This window comes from Mandrillus leucophaeus, unplaced genomic scaffold, assembly GCF_000951045.1.
Source record: "Mandrillus leucophaeus isolate KB7577 unplaced genomic scaffold, Mleu.le_1.0 Scaffold1092, whole genome shotgun sequence".
In the NCBI taxonomy this organism is placed as follows: domain Eukaryota; kingdom Metazoa; phylum Chordata; class Mammalia; order Primates; family Cercopithecidae; genus Mandrillus; species Mandrillus leucophaeus.
The window spans coordinates 347,575-363,662 of NW_012099121.1; positions in this window are offsets into that span (position 1 = coordinate 347,575).

A 16,088-nucleotide genomic window follows, 5' to 3' on the forward strand; every position below is an offset into this window, starting at 1 on the left:
GAAACAGCAAAGGGAGGGGCTGAGAGATGGCATCAGCAGAGTTTTAGGTAATCAAAACACATTGAGTACCTGCTATAAGTTTAAGTAGATTGTGAAATTTTTTAATTGAAAAAGAAAAATAGGAATAAAAGCAATAATATGAAGCAAGAGAGAACACAGCAATGGAAAGAGCAGAGGTTAGAATATATTAATAATGTCAATTGTGGTTTGTTGTTAAAAATGGTAATTTAGCCTATGCTACGACTTTAGCATCGTACTAGGCACTGGGATCTCTGTAAGGAGAAAAGAAAAGTGGGGGTGGGGCAGCAGATGATCCAAGTGGAAAACCATGAGACCCAGATCTTAAGAACAGATTTTTAGAAAGTCCACTGTATTTATTTTCTGTATAAAATGGTATTTTAGAAAGAATTATAAGGGGGTAGGAGAGAAAGGAGACATAGGAGAACACTTTGCACATATGAATCTTGGGGAAAATGAAGGTGATACTGGAAACTCTGGAGAATAGAGAAGGGATGGTTGTTCAAAGAAAATATATAAAGAATATCTATAAGCAGGAATACATATTCCTGTATTTTTGGATACAAGAAAGAAGGTCATATGGGCTATCGTATTTTTCCAATTTGTCTAGTATCCAACAATCATACATCAAGTAATGACTCAAGAAAGCTAATATATGAAGATATCCAAAAGAAAGATGTTGGAAACAGATAACTAAGAAAAACTTAGACTTGTATGCAGTCTAAAAATAAGCAGACCAGTAACCTCAAGTGTTTCCAGTTCGTAAACACTCAATGAGAGATTGGCAAATGAATAAATCAGTTGCTCAGTTAAGAAATCAAGCCTGAGCTGGAAGTTAGATAACAAAGGAGAACAATTTGGCAATATAGCAAAAGTATTTAGGTAAATTAGTAAGAAAGATGCTAATAAAATATGCATTCAAGAGGTATGAAGTAGTCATATGAAAAAGCTGAGGCTGCAAGCTGAACATTTAGCCAGCCTTTCTTCCTGTACTTTGGAGGGTGGAAGAGGTGTTTTATAGCAAACAATAAGAATAATTAAAATGTAAATTGTCTTGACAAATACTATAAAAATGTTGAGGCAGCATGCAGCTTTTTACCTGATAGCTTTACTTGATTCCTTCTTATTTATCATTTTTAACTAATAAAAACTAAGACCTAACTTCCCATTCTAATCTCTCACACACACACACACACACACACACACAGAGAGAGAGAATCAGAAACAATATTCTCAACCTCAGTAAGGAAAGCAAAGATCGGTTTGACATGGGCCAAGTGTCATAGGCTAAATGGTTAGGAGAGTGCAATTAGAAATGTAATATCGAAGCATAACATCAGATGTACTATGTACATGTTATTCTATGTATGATTGTTGGACACTGTGAAAACTGTAATAGGAGGATATGAGATATCAGCCTCATTCATCATGCTGAAGATAAGTCATAATCAGAGTCTCCAAAATGTGTTCTATATTGAAAAGATCTTGCCTTAGAATGCCTGCCCTGCCCACAAACTTCTTCTAAATGGGTGATCACGTACAGCTTCCATTAGAAAAGCAACCTCAGCTGGTTCCTTAAGCACAAAGCACCATGTAGCGCTAGGTGACACCTCCCTCCCCACCCTTATTCTCTGCCTGCAGATGATTGGTCGGGGGAGTTGAGCACCTGGCCCAAGGATGGCCATGTGCTATGACACGGTCTGATACAAAAGCTTCCCCCAAACACAACGTGACTCACTGAGATGGTGACATTCTTACTCTCTCAAGAATTTGAACTAAAAATATACAAAGGACATACCACTGTCAACGGATCAGAAAGAGAAAGATAAGCAAACAGAGGCTGATTAAAACCCCAGCTCACTCACATTCAACGCACATGACAAGAATGAACTCAGTTAATTCCTGCTGCTGAGAAACTAACAATTTCACTTATTCCCTAGAGTGCCTCTTCCAACACCAAACAGCCTTCCAGGTACCAAACTATTCCCAGATCCTTGAGGTTTAGCTGTAAGAATAGTCCAGAGATTCCTTTTACTCTTATTGTACCAGTTACCACTACAATAAACCAGAACAATAAGTGCAGTTGGGCCAGATTCAAGTCATGATTTTCATTTCTATTGACCTTTCCATTGTGGAAATGTACAGAGTTTTTGTTACTCCCTGATACACTTCAGTTCCCTGAGTGAAATTAAATTCCTCCATTTACTTTTTACTACCTGTATTTCAATTTTATTTATTATTATTTGTTGTTGCTGCTTTCCTTTTTTTGTTGTTGTTGTTTTTGCTTTTGTTCCTAGGATGAAGTGATATAAGGAACAACTGACTTTTCTTTAGTTTTGGCCTTGAGAGTGAGAAGGAGTAGTGAAGGAAGGATGAGGGGGGTATTGGGCAGAGGGATGAAAGTACTAACAGGATCTGAACAAGGATTGCGGACCAGGCTTCACCAGCCCCATTAGCATCCTCTCTGGGTTTTTCAAGGGATTTGGAGAGCACAGTCATGATATTAACCACCACCATGTGCTCAGCCAGGCTTAGCCCAGTCACAGCCATCCTAGGGGGACAGAATCACCTCCTCTTGTCTTATAAATAGATGTTATATGCTATAGATCTATATGTTACAGATCTGACTATACTCCAGCAAATAAAACAGACATATTTCTAGTTAGGGAAGTCTTTTCTGAATAGAAATAACCAAGAGAAATTACTAAAATCCAGTGGGGGGAGGAGAGGATTCAATCTACTAGAGAATAAATTGAAGATAAAGTTCAATCAACAAACATTTGTTAACGCTGTGTGTAAAGCTTTGCAACACATTGTGTTGTCAATAGGCAGAGCCCCAGCCCTTAAGGAACATATGGTCTATTGGAAGAGAAAGCCAAGTAAATAAGTGATTGCAATAGAGTGTGACACATTTTATAATAGAGATATGTACAATGCATTATGTGAGCACAGAAGCCTAAATAAAAATGTATGTGAGACATAGGAAAAAGGAGCCTGTAATAATCACATTTTAAAGTGGAACATGATATGAGTTTGCTAGGCTGACAATTTATTCAGATAAACAGCATGAACAAAGGCATGTAGATGCTGAGATATAAATGGTGTTCAGGGAATGAGAAGTAGCCTGTGGTGGCCGGAGTATGCGGTAGAAAGAGGAATGGCATGAGAAGAGGCTGACAGGGAAGAGTGTCCACAAAGGGCCTCAAATGCCTTGCTAAGAACAATAGATCTTACCTTACAGACAGCAGAAAATCACCCAAGGTTTTTTAACCAAAGAAGAACAAGATCAAGCCTTCAGTTTTGAAAGCATTCTTGAATGAAAGACAGAAGATGGAAGAATGACGACTGGGTAAACACGTGTTGGAAAAAGCCAATGAGAAATAAGGGAGAGTCTATATTAAAGAAGAAGAAGAAAGTGAGGGGAGGGGGAAGGTGGGGAGATGCTAGAGAGATTTCACAAATAAAATTGAAGGATGAAAGACAAGTAGATTTAACTAGAAGATAAACTCTTTAAATTGAAAGAGAGCAAAGTTTCAGATTGCAAAAAGGACCACGTAGTAATTGCAGAAGCAGGACATAAATCTCACAATTTGAGAATATAGTAGAATAGACCAAGTCACTATTGCCAAATGGATGAATTAATTTTCTACTTTGCAGATTGTCCATCCTTGCTTAATCATAGTCAACTGGGCAGAAAATCTTTCTGTGAAATAACGATATAATCAGAGGTATGAATTACATACCTCATTTGTCTCCACTGCTAGCCCTACTGTTTCACTGAGCCCTTCTAAACACATTGGTTACTTCACAACATGGTTAAGCAAACATCCCTCACACCAGCAGATATCCATTCATTTATCATTCAACAAGCATTAACTGAGCACCTACTATGTGCCAGGAATTACGCTAGGTCCTAGATATCCAGTGGTGAACTAGACAGTACAGATTCCTTCACTGACTGAGATTTCATTGTAATGAAAGTGAGAGACAAATTAAGTAGCATTTTCAATACAGTGTGTTAAAGTGCAATAAAGGGAAGTATTTCCTTTATGGTCTAGAGTAGTACCTGAGAGAGTGCATTTCTAAAAATCCCCAGGTAATGTTGATGTTTCTAGTCTAGGGACCACACTTTGAATGGCATAGATTCCCATAACCCAGTGTAAGTCATTCTCACTCAAAATCATTTGAAGAGAAATTGGCAGGAGGATGAAATCTGCATTTCGTGTGTATCATGATTTCAGCAATAGCAATTAAGAACAGAGAAAGAAAGAGCAGGTAAATACAGGCATACTTGCAGGACTCTAATGCAACTATAGCAGAAAATCCAACTGACCCTTGAGCAAGTTGGTTCAGAAAGACAATGGAGATGAGTGTCCACACTTGGGACCGCAAGCAGACATGTAGAACCAGAGCCATGAAGGTAGAAAACAAGGGCCAGGACAGAGTTCTCACTGCATCACTCATTTTGCCCATAGCCCAGTGCAGAGGGATTAGCATTTAATACCTGACCCAAAATTAAGTTATAATGATACTGTTTAAATAATTTGCTATGTGCATTTATGCTTCAAATTAAATATTTTATAAATGTATTTCATTCTTTGGGTTCATATGTTTTCAACTAATTCTTTTGTTGTCCTAATAAAACTTCTGGATCTTAAACATCCTTTTCAGGCAAGATTAAAGAGAGTACCTGAGCTAGGAGAATTTAGCTGACTGGGATCCTGAGACCATCTACCTTGTCTTTTAAAGAAAGTAAAAGGCCAAGAGAAGCAGAAAGAAAATGGGAAAGAGAGGAATCTGCTCCTGTTTATTCAGTTAGCCTCTGTCACACCTGAATTATAGGATACTGCAAATCCAGCAAGACACAAAAACATAAAACAAGCAATAAGGAAACATCAATAAAAGACCCTTTCCCAACGGAATGTTCTTTACTTTGCATTTAATACAATATAAAGAATCTAAAATGTGTGCTTAAATTTCAGGATATGTGTGTATACCATTAACACAAGATATTTAAATGTGCATCTAAGTCAGCATCTGAAAAATGGCTCGCCTAACTGCCAGAGTTCCACCTGACTATATTCCATGAGCTTTACACCTTGTTGCCCTTCAGGAAGCTAGAATTCTCAGGCTGTGTGTCCTGATAAAAGCCTCAATACAGAGAGTCACCCCAGGTGAGGAGGTACATCACACCTCCTCATTTTGAGGATGGGCCCTAGACTATCAAGAAAAACCAGGAATCATAGTTTTGCATTCCTTGACTTTTGTTATATTGATAATCAAAAACTACCTTACGGGGTATTTCTGAAGTTCAACTGTTAACATTGTTATACTCTTTGGGCCTTTCCTACACTTGCTCTTGCCCGCATTCAGCCAGGACTCGACGCCAGTAAAGGAATTAAATAAGTGAAATTTGTTTTCTGTGCTCTTTACTATTCTGACAACCATCAGATACTAGAGTCCTCCTGTTGCTCCCAGCTGCCCACAGACCTCTGTAGCACCCACGCTGGACCAATAGCCCAGGCTCAGAAACCATTTTCTTTCTCTCTTCCTTTGGAAACAGCTCCCGCAACAGCTGAGGAAATTTTCCCCCATCCCCATTTCATATGGCTCCAAGGAGGCGTTCCATCACAGAATGCCAGTCCCAGCAAGGAGTGGGCACGAGACCAAGGTCTGGTCAATCCGGGTCCTTTCCTGGGATTATAGATGCTGCCTGAGAATTATTAAAATGGGAGCCCAGAGGTGCAAGTGGCTATATGCTCTACTATTTGAAGGCACCAAAGCTAATGAGTCCAACGCAGAGACAGAAGATAAAATCAGAGTTGGAGATACAGAGGAAGCCATAGCATTTTTGCTAATGAGAAATCAGAACAGTTAATTTCACCACTAACTCTTATGATTCTTGCAAATACATGCAATAATAATCATAGTTTAATAGGTTACTTCTCTCAAGTAATATATTTGAAATTAACTTGAGACTTACTCTGGTAGACTGAAAAGAATACTGAATATGTTGTAAGACAACCTATGTTTAAATTTCAATTCCAAAATTATTAGCTGAATGGTATCAGGAAAGCAGTGTTATCTCTCAGAATCCAGTTTCTTCCTCTACAAAACACAGGTAAAAATACTTACTCCCCAGATTATTGTGAGAGTTAAATTATATAGTACTCAAAAAGTGCTTTAGTTAACTACAAAGCCAGAGAGTAAAATAGAAAGACAGAAAAAGAGATTGAAGGGGATGGGAAGTAAAGTCAAAAAATCTTTAAAATTGCCTAAGATAATGCAATGATATTAAAAGGATTCTAATTTGATAAATAATGCTAAGAAGTCAGACACTTGATGTCTATCCAGAAACTGCCCAGCACTTTTAATCCAAATTCTAATTTGATCTCAGAGCCCTCCAGTGTTTGATACAGGATGCATCTAAATCCTCCTGTTTTCAGTGCTGTTCCCAGAAAAAAGAATAAAAAATTATTGTCATATTATACTGAAACTAGACCTTGGAGAGCGTATATTCAATTCCCACATTTATGAGAGGAGGAAACAGAGGCACCAAGGGGCTATACATACATACAATATTTCAGAAGCCAAAATCATACTATTTATTTTGAAATTTCACCCTTTATATTTTTCCTGAGTATCAAAATTCAGCAATTACCATTTTGATATAAATAAGATCCACTCTTATTTAAAATGTATAATTAAGGTGTATCTATACTGATTGGGACCAAATTATCACTCAGTAATGTAAACATGATTTAAATATACATTTACGTCTTGGAATTATTTTAGAACAGATGCTTTGGCAATTAAAATGCAAGTATTTTTTAATCAAAGCCTGTACTTATGACAGTTCTTTGATGCCCCCTACTGGCCATAACATTATCATCCAATGTACAACATGAATTCTTTCTGCATGACCCTCTAATCTGCTTATCATATGCCTGAACACTAGGAAGGCTGACTTGGGGAATAAAATAAGTAAATAAAGGGATATACAAAATACAAAAATGTATCAAAAACATTGAGCCAATAATATAAACCCAAAACAAATCACTACTAGGTAAATTTTCAAATTACTGGGTAAACCAGTTTCACTTAATATTTAATTTATGAAACATAATAATGATGAAGTTAATTTTGTTCTTATTTTTAAATTTTCCTATTGCATCAGACTCTATAAGAATGGTCTATTGAGAAGTGTAGCAATATAAAAAATATGAGTAAATGCCCTAACCAGTCAGATAACCTTAAGATCTAAGTGAACTTAACTAAAATACATTCCTAATTCCCATACAATTTTATATACACACATACTCATGCACACACACTGAACACCCTGCATGGCATAAATATCATACTTTTGACCCAAAGAAAAATCACGACCCCTAGAATAAACCAAATTATGGTTAGCCTAATGCTATAACCAATTAAATCCCTGATAGCCCTCCATGACCGAATCCCACCACCACCAACACATCATCTCTGGAGCCCCTGTGTTTCCCAGCCTCTCATAGACAAGTCTATCAAAACATTCCTCATATGAAGACCCACAAGGCCCTACTTCCCAAACAACCATTTTTGAGACCCACCATCTACTCATGTTGAACATCCTAAAGGGCGCCTGTGTTGATTCCTGAGCCATCTTTGCTGCAGTCAGACCTGAGACTTTATGCTCCCTGTATGACACCTCTTCCTGTCCCTGAGGACCCCAGCTCCTCGTCCCAGAGTTCTCTTTTGATTTCTGCACCCCCCACCCTTTTTCTACCTGTCCCTCACATCCCAGCCCTATGGCTGTATTCATTTCTAGGGTCACCATAACAAAATACCACAGGCTTGTGGCTTAAACGATGGAAATGTATTTTCTTACAATTCTGGAGGCCAGAAGTTCAAGATCAGGATGTCAGCAGGTTTGGTTTCTCCTAAGGCCTCTCTCCTTGGCTTACAGATGGCTTCTGTCTCACTGCGTCTTCGTATGGTCTTTCCTCTGTGCACACACAACTCTGGTGTCTGTGTCCAAATTTCCTCTTCCTGTAGGGACACTAGTCAGATCAGATTAGGGCCCACTCTACCAGCCTCATTTAACCTGATCACCTCTGTAAAGGCCCTTTCTCCAAATTCAGTCACTTTCTGAGTTGTAAGGCCTTGTGGCTTTAACATATGAATTTGGAGATAGGGGGCCCACAACATAGCTCATAATACCAATGGACACCTAATAACAGGCCTCATGGTGTAGGACCTCGTGTCCATGTGGTAAGTGTGGAGTCCTTCCCCACTGCCCTGCCCATAGATTGAGTGCCTCCTATCTGGGATGAAAGCTGAGGTAGGTAGGTTGGTTGGTTGGTGGGTTGGTTGGTTGGCTGGTTGGTTTTAGAGATAGGGTCTCACTCTGTCACCCATGCTGGAGTGCAGTGACATGACGATAGCTTACTGTAGTCTGAAACACCTAGACTCAGGTGATCCTCCCACCTCAGCCCCTTGAGTAGCTGGGACTATAGATACACACCACCTCGCCTGGCTAATTTTTTTTTTTTTCTAGAGACAGGGTCTCACTATATTGCTCAGACTGGTCCAAATTCCTGGCATCAAATGATCCTCCCATCTTGGGCTCCCAAGGTGCTAGAATTACAGGCATGAACCACCATGCCTGGCTGAAAGCTGACGTTCTGATTGTTGCTTGGCTCTATTCCAAGTTTCTCCTTCCCCAAACACAGAATCTTATCAGCCTGGAAAATGTCCGCACGGTTAATGTTGACCATTAAATATATCCATTTTTTCTGGTCTACTGGGTATGTCTTGGGCTGAATCACAGGTTCATCTACCTCAACTACACCATGTTGACAAAATATTACCACTACTTACTATAATAACGGTGTTAAAACCTTTATTGAGTTCTAACCATGTCCCAGACATTTTGACAAGCACTTCTCATGCATAATCCTCACTATAATCCTGTAAATTTCATGCATAATAGATGTTCAATAATTGTATGAAGAAATTAACGAATGAATGCTATCATTGTGCTTATTTTATAGTTGAGGATATATAGACTCCTAGAAACTAAGTAGTTTGCTCATGGCCCTGTCACCAGCAAATGGCAGAGCTGGTTCTCTTCACCATGCCTCATGCACTGCCATGCCTTGTGCATATGCCCAGAGTTGCAGCAGCCAAGCCATCTGGTGCCTTTTCTCCTTAGGACTCAATCTTGAACATTAGCTCATGCTTCAAAGATACGGGACAAGTAAAAATTGTTCTATGACTCTCAAAATCAAAACTCAAGTGCTAGACAGGCACACTTACATAGACAGGGTAAGAGACATATTTAAGATTGAAAGCGTTTTATTGCTTTGGCAGTTTTAAAACATAGCTCTAAACTATATGATACTACTCTCATCTTGAGGTGAGAGCTATGTCTCTTTTCTTTGAATCTAGATGAGTTTATGACTGACTAGACCAATAAAATAAAACAAAATTATACTTTGTCATCTAAGGCTAGGTCAGGAAAGACCATCAATTTTCCATCTGCTCTTTGAATGCTCGCTCTGGAAGAAGCCACCACCATGTAAGTCGACCTACCCTGAGACCACCATCCTAGAGAGCCCAGGTGTAAATGATCTGATTAACAGTCCCAAATGAGTTCCCAGCTGACAGCCAGCATCTGCTTCCATGGGAATAAGCCATCTTGTAAGCCAAATTGAGCCTTCAGAGGACTGCAGACCTAACAGACATCTGATAGCAAATGTGTGAGGCATCCCAAGCAAAAATTGCCTACTCAAACTCTTCTTGATTGCTCACAATTTTGTGGGCAAATAAATGGTGGTTGTGAGCCAGTACATTTTGGAGTAATTTCTTATGCAGCAATAGCAATCAGAGTATTCCGCCCCCCTCCCCCGCCACCAAATATTTATTTTTCTTGTTACCCTAAGCTCCTGACTTTGTCCCAGTATCCTAAACACTGGAGAGCCCTAACAATCATACCCAACTGTGGTTTGGATGTTTGTTAGATAAGTTTCCAACAAAGGCACATAGAAAACAAAAAAATTCATGAAACTGAAACAGAAGTACATAGACACATTTCTGAAAATTTAGGTTGATTGATTTTTACTTTTTAAAAAGCAATAAATAAAATATTGTTGCTTGGAATGAGCACACGGAAAGCATAAATGGACTCAAGGCAAATGCACTCCAGAAAATCATGGGAGAGAGCCCTTATCCTCAGACCATTCTCATTTTTCAGAGTATATGGATGATTTAAAGATACCTTCATCTGCTGTCTCTGTATTTCCCTGATGCCAAATTCTGCTGTGGAGAATTCTCCTGAGGTACTTAGTCCCCTACGCTTAGTAGAGTACCCACCCAGTTATCCACCAAAGTTCCTGTCCCTACTAGGGTGCTACCCACAAGGAAGACACAAGACTAACACTCATGAAAACAATCATCTCTATACCCTCTGTCTCAGGAAATGCAATGCCTGAAGGTTAGAACACATGCCACTTCTCCTTAAGGCAAAAGTCTCCACCCCTCATCCAGAAAAATCTATCCTCATTGACTTGAAAGTCCTCAGCCTTTGAAACTTAAAACCTCTCTCAGATTGTGCTTTCCAGGTATTAGTGTTTTTGGAAATGTCTTCATTAATCTCTAGCCCACACAGACAGATGCACATACACAACCTACAAGTGTTATTGTTTACTTCTTTCCTGATAGTATAGAAATTCCAAAGTTTAAAAATACAACTAGTCACCAGTAACAATGAGCACACTCAGTGCTCAGATCTTGGTTCCTAACACCATCCTCCAATAAAAAGAACTGGGATGCCTTTAAGAAATGACGGGTTCTAGTGCTGAGGCAGGGAATATATAAGATGAGTCTGAAGCATCTTGTAGTTCCAGAAAACAAAATGTGCCAAAAAAACACAATGATAGGTGTATGGCAATGGGATACTGGAGCTGCCAATGGCCAAACCTAGACCAGTTTAAGCAACAAAGAAAATAACATAGCATTGGATTATAGCCTAAAGAATAAAATAACTATTATAAGTCCATAATATATAAATAAATGATTAAATAAATAATGGGATAAATAGAAAAATCGCCCATCAAGTTCTCCAAATAAATTAGATACTGCCCCTTAGTGTGGGTTGTGAAAAATGACTTTCTTCCAAAAAGTACAATGCAGAAAGGGAGGAAAAAGACTAACTGTGCCAGTGGAGAAACCTGACAAACACTGCCTCAGTCAGGTGATCAAAGTTAATATCAGCAGTAATAAATCATGGCGATAGCATGTGCCCTTAATATGATGTGATGAGAATAGCACTTTGCCTCTGTGGTCTTCCTCCCAAACACCCATATCATCCCCATTCTCTTCATGAGAAAAATAGCAAAGAAATCTAAATTGAGTGATAGTCTACAAAATACTTGATGATTATTCCTCAAAACTGTCAGAGTCATCAAAAAGAAAGTGTCAGAAACTGACACAGTCTAGAGGAGCTAAGAAGACATGACAACTAACTGTAATGTGGTTTCCTGGATGGGATCCTGGGACAGAAGAAGAATAGCAGGATAAAAAACAAACAGGTTTGAAAAAAAGAACAAGCTGAGGAAATCTGAATAAAGTGTTAACTTTAACAAACTAATAATGTGTGATTATTATTACATACATTATGCATATATTAGTTGCACCAAATGTTTCATACTAACATAAGATGTTAACAGGGTGGGGTGGCTCACACCTGTAATCCTAGCACTTTGGGAGGCCGAGGTGAGCGGATTGCCTGAGCTCAGGAGTTTGAGACCAGTGTGGGCAATATGGTGAAACCCCATCTCTACTAAAATACAAAAATTAGCCGGATGTGGTGGCACGGGCCTGTAGTCCCAGCTACTCAGGAGGCTGAGGCAGGAGAATTGCTTGAACTTGGGAGGCAGAGGTTGCAGTGAGCTGAGATCGTGCCACTGTACTCCAGCCTGGGTGACAGAGCAAGACTTTGTCTCAAAAAAAAAACCTCTTTTTTTAAAATGTTAACAATAGAGGAAACTGGGTATGGAGTACATGGGAATGATCCATACTATTCTGCAACTCCTTGTAAATCTAAAATTATTCTAAAATTTAAAAATTATTTTAAAAGAATATCTGCTACCACTCTATCAAATTTTCATAATTATTTAAATTTTTGTGTATTTTATTTATATATTTCAACAATCTCATTACTCTTACATGTCATGCTTAACAAACTCAAGAATCAAATGCTGTACTATTGATGTGAACACTTTGCTAAGTTATACTCTAATGTGTTTCCTGTAGTTTGCCATTTCATATGCATGCCCTATAAAGAGCTCATATAATAAAATAGATGCCTAAGATAGTATTCGATGTGTTTACTATCTGTGCTTAACTGTCTGCAGTACCTCACATTGCAATGCTCACAATTATAAAACACATTTTCCTGTTATGCTTTTCTACCTTGATTATAAGTTATTGATGGCATATTTCCATTTCACTTTTATTAATTCTATGAGATTTCTTTCCTCTTCGCAATTCCAATTATTCTTCTTACAATTGAATATTAAATGGGACATTTCCTAATCTAATCTAGTTTCATCAGAAACTTAACAGATAACAGGTATCTCAACATTTTAGAGAGGGGCCAAATACAGGACTGGCTAAAAAGCACCCAAAAAATCAAGATTACAACCCTTAGCACGTTACCAGGATATAGGAGAGAAAGCTAAGAAATGACTTAAAGTTATTGGTGAGTTCTTGGAACAGAATTGTCAGCATGTCAGGCATTCCAACCCCAAACTCCACCCTGATTAGCTAAGCGCCTTCCCCTACCACTAGCTCAAGGACGGGGCTTTCAAAGGAATGCTCAGAGAGAAAGGTGGTGTTTTCTAGGAGGATAAAAGGTGTGCAATGAGGAAGGGAGCGCCCAACTAAACATGTACTGAGCTGCAGGCTTATGTTACTCTGTCCTGGCACAGCCATGAGAGACAGTTTAACCTGCATCCTCCAGAATTGGAGAGTAGGTACTGGGGCCTACCTTTTATCTAGAAATTCTTAAAATGAGAAGCTGCCTGGAGTGGCTTTAGGAGCCAGGAGATAAACCTGGGATGTGAGAAAGCCGCACTTGCACCCATCTGAGGAAGAATGTCTCCAAAGGCCTGGGGTGAGCACGGCAGCAGAAGTAAAGCTTGAGTGACCTCTAAGGGCCCTTACCCCGGAGGACTGCCTGGAGAGATGTGGTGAGCCCCACAGAAAGAGACTGCATAGTGTAGACTAGAAGGGACCTCAGAAGCCATTTGCTGGGGAATGCATCACCAACTTCAGGGAAATGTTGAAGGCTTTGGTAAGGGAAAGGAAGCTGGTGTTTCTTAAAAGTCCGTAAAATGCTCCACGAGAGAAAGAAACAGCATTTGGGCATGAGCCACCCGGAGAGCACCAATTCCAGATTACAAGCCTACCAACCAATGCAGACTTGCTTCTGCTAGCCATGACCAGAACAGATGTTGAAACTACAGCAACTCTCCTACTAAAAAAATTTTGTTGTTGTTGTTGTTGTTGTTGTTGTTGTTGAGACAGAGTCTCGCTTTGTCGCCCAGACTGGATAAAAGATATTTTTAACCTGAAAACAAAACATCTTAATGGGTTCTCTTCGAATTGCTAGATTTTTTTCTGTAACTACAAGGTTAGAAACAGGTAGCATTTTGGAAGAAAGGGAGGGAGAGAGGAAGGGAATATTATTGTTATTATTACACATCCTGTGGCAAAAAAATAGTGTCTGGCAGACCAGCTTTAATTTTAGAATCACACAAATTGATATTTAAGAGAATGCAAAACCTAAAACAGTCCTAGAAAACCTAAGTCAAAATCATATTGATTCTGCCTGAAACCAACTGTTATATAAATACACATTGCAACATAGGATTATTCAGGAGAAAGAGCTTGTTGGCATAGTGTTAAATAATGCTTAGCAACCAAATGACAATCTCCTCACTACACAAATACATGTGTCAGTCCCTGCTATTATGAAGAGTTCAGTCACTCACAAACTTCAATTAGAGTTCATGAATCAACACTCTGTATTAAGAAACACAACTACTCTTACCAGCACAACAGTGCAGATTTCTTTAGGAAATTGTCTTACAAATTTCTCATCCATGACCACAATTTATAATAGTCCTTGCCAAAGTATTGCCAAAAAACTCTTCCCTAAAATTTGAGAACTAATCCTATAGGATTAGAGCCTCACGCTTATAACCTCATTTAACCTTAATTACCTCCCTAAAATCCCCATCTCCTAAATACAGTCACATTGGGGCTTAGGGCTTTGACATATGATTTGAAAGGATCACATTTTAGTCGATAATACCAACTTTTATGGAATAACAGCACCCTGATTAGTGTAAGAATGGCCGGAATAAAAATACAGAGCTGGCCGGGCACGGTGGCTCACGCCTGTAATCCCAGCACTTTGGGAGGCCGAGGCAGGTGGATCACCTGAGGTCGGGAGTTCAAGACCAGCCTGACCAACATGGAGAAACCCCGTCTCTACTAAAAATACAAAATTAGCCGGGGTGGTGGCACATGCCTGTAATCCCAGCTACTCGGGAGGCTGAGGCAGGAGAATCACTTGAACCCTGGAGGTGGAGGTTGCGGTGAGCCGAGATCGCGCCATTGCACTCCAGCCTGGGCAAAAAGAACGAAACTCTGTCTCAAAAAAAAAAAAAAAAAAATACAGAGCTTTATTCTCTTCTCTAGCTCTGAGTTCTTCTAAGTTCTCTGAGTTCTAAGACAGCTTTCTTCAAAATAATGTATCATTTATTCAGATGCCATTAATTTGATATTGGTGTTATCCCAACTGGAGAATCTGAACCTTCCATCTATCTGTACCACATACCCAAAAGGAGTATACCATTAGTGGAGCAGAATTGGAGTACCAAAAGGAAATAAATTTTGGTCAGGTATGATGGCTCATGTCTATAAACCCAGCACTTTGGGAGGCCGAGGTGGGCAGATCACCTGAGGTCAGGAGTTCAAGACCAGCCTGGCCAACATGGTGAAACCTCATCTCCACTAAAAATACAAAAAAAGAAAAAAATTAGCTGAGCATGCTGGCAGGCACCTGTAATCCCAGCTACTCAGGAGGCTGAGGCAGGAGAATCGCTTGAACACAGGAGGTGGGGATTGCAGTGAGCTGGGATTGCACCATTGCACTCCAGCCTAGGCAACCAGAGTGAGACTCTGTCTCAAAAAAAAAAAAGAAAAGAAAAGAAAGAAAGGAAAAAAAAATCAACTGCCACCACTGGTATATAAGTAATGAGCTGGTTTCCAATTGTCCTGATCTGGCCATAAGAGCAGCTTGGCAGGCTCTTCCTTCAGACACCATTCATCTTTAACCAAATAACTGAACAAATAGTGTTCAGTCCTCAAATCTTAAAAAAAAAAAAAAAAAATTCTTTTTGAACATTTCTGGGTCTCTGATTGCACAAGTCAAACCCAAGTTTCTTTATAGAAATAAAGAGTAGAACAGAGGCTACTAGAAGTTGGGAAGGGTAGGGGGTAGGGAAGGATAAGAAAAGATTTGTTAAAGGATACAAAATTACAGTTAGATAGGACCAATAAGTTTTAGTTTTCTGTAGCACGGTAGGATAACTTAACAATAATGTGTTGTGTATTTTCTAAGAGCTAGAAGAGATGATATTGAATGTTTCCAACATAAAGACTGATAAATGTTTGAAACTGATATGCTAATTATCTTGATTTCATCATTATAAATTGTATCAAAATGTCACCATTTACCCCATAAATATATACAATTGTTACATGTCAATAAAAATAAATAAATGTTTTCTAAAAAGTCTTTATTTGGATAGCCAAGGCCCTCCTTAATCCATCTTTATTTAAGAACCTGGCCCTGGTTCCCATTACTCCCCAGTATGACCCCCTGGTCACTCTTCTTTTGGCTCTGGGCATCCCATGAAAGTTTGATTCTTGGGGCCAGGTGCGGTGGCTCACACCTGTAGTCCAAGCACTTTGGGAGGCCGAGGGGGGTGGATCACATAGGCAGGAGATCG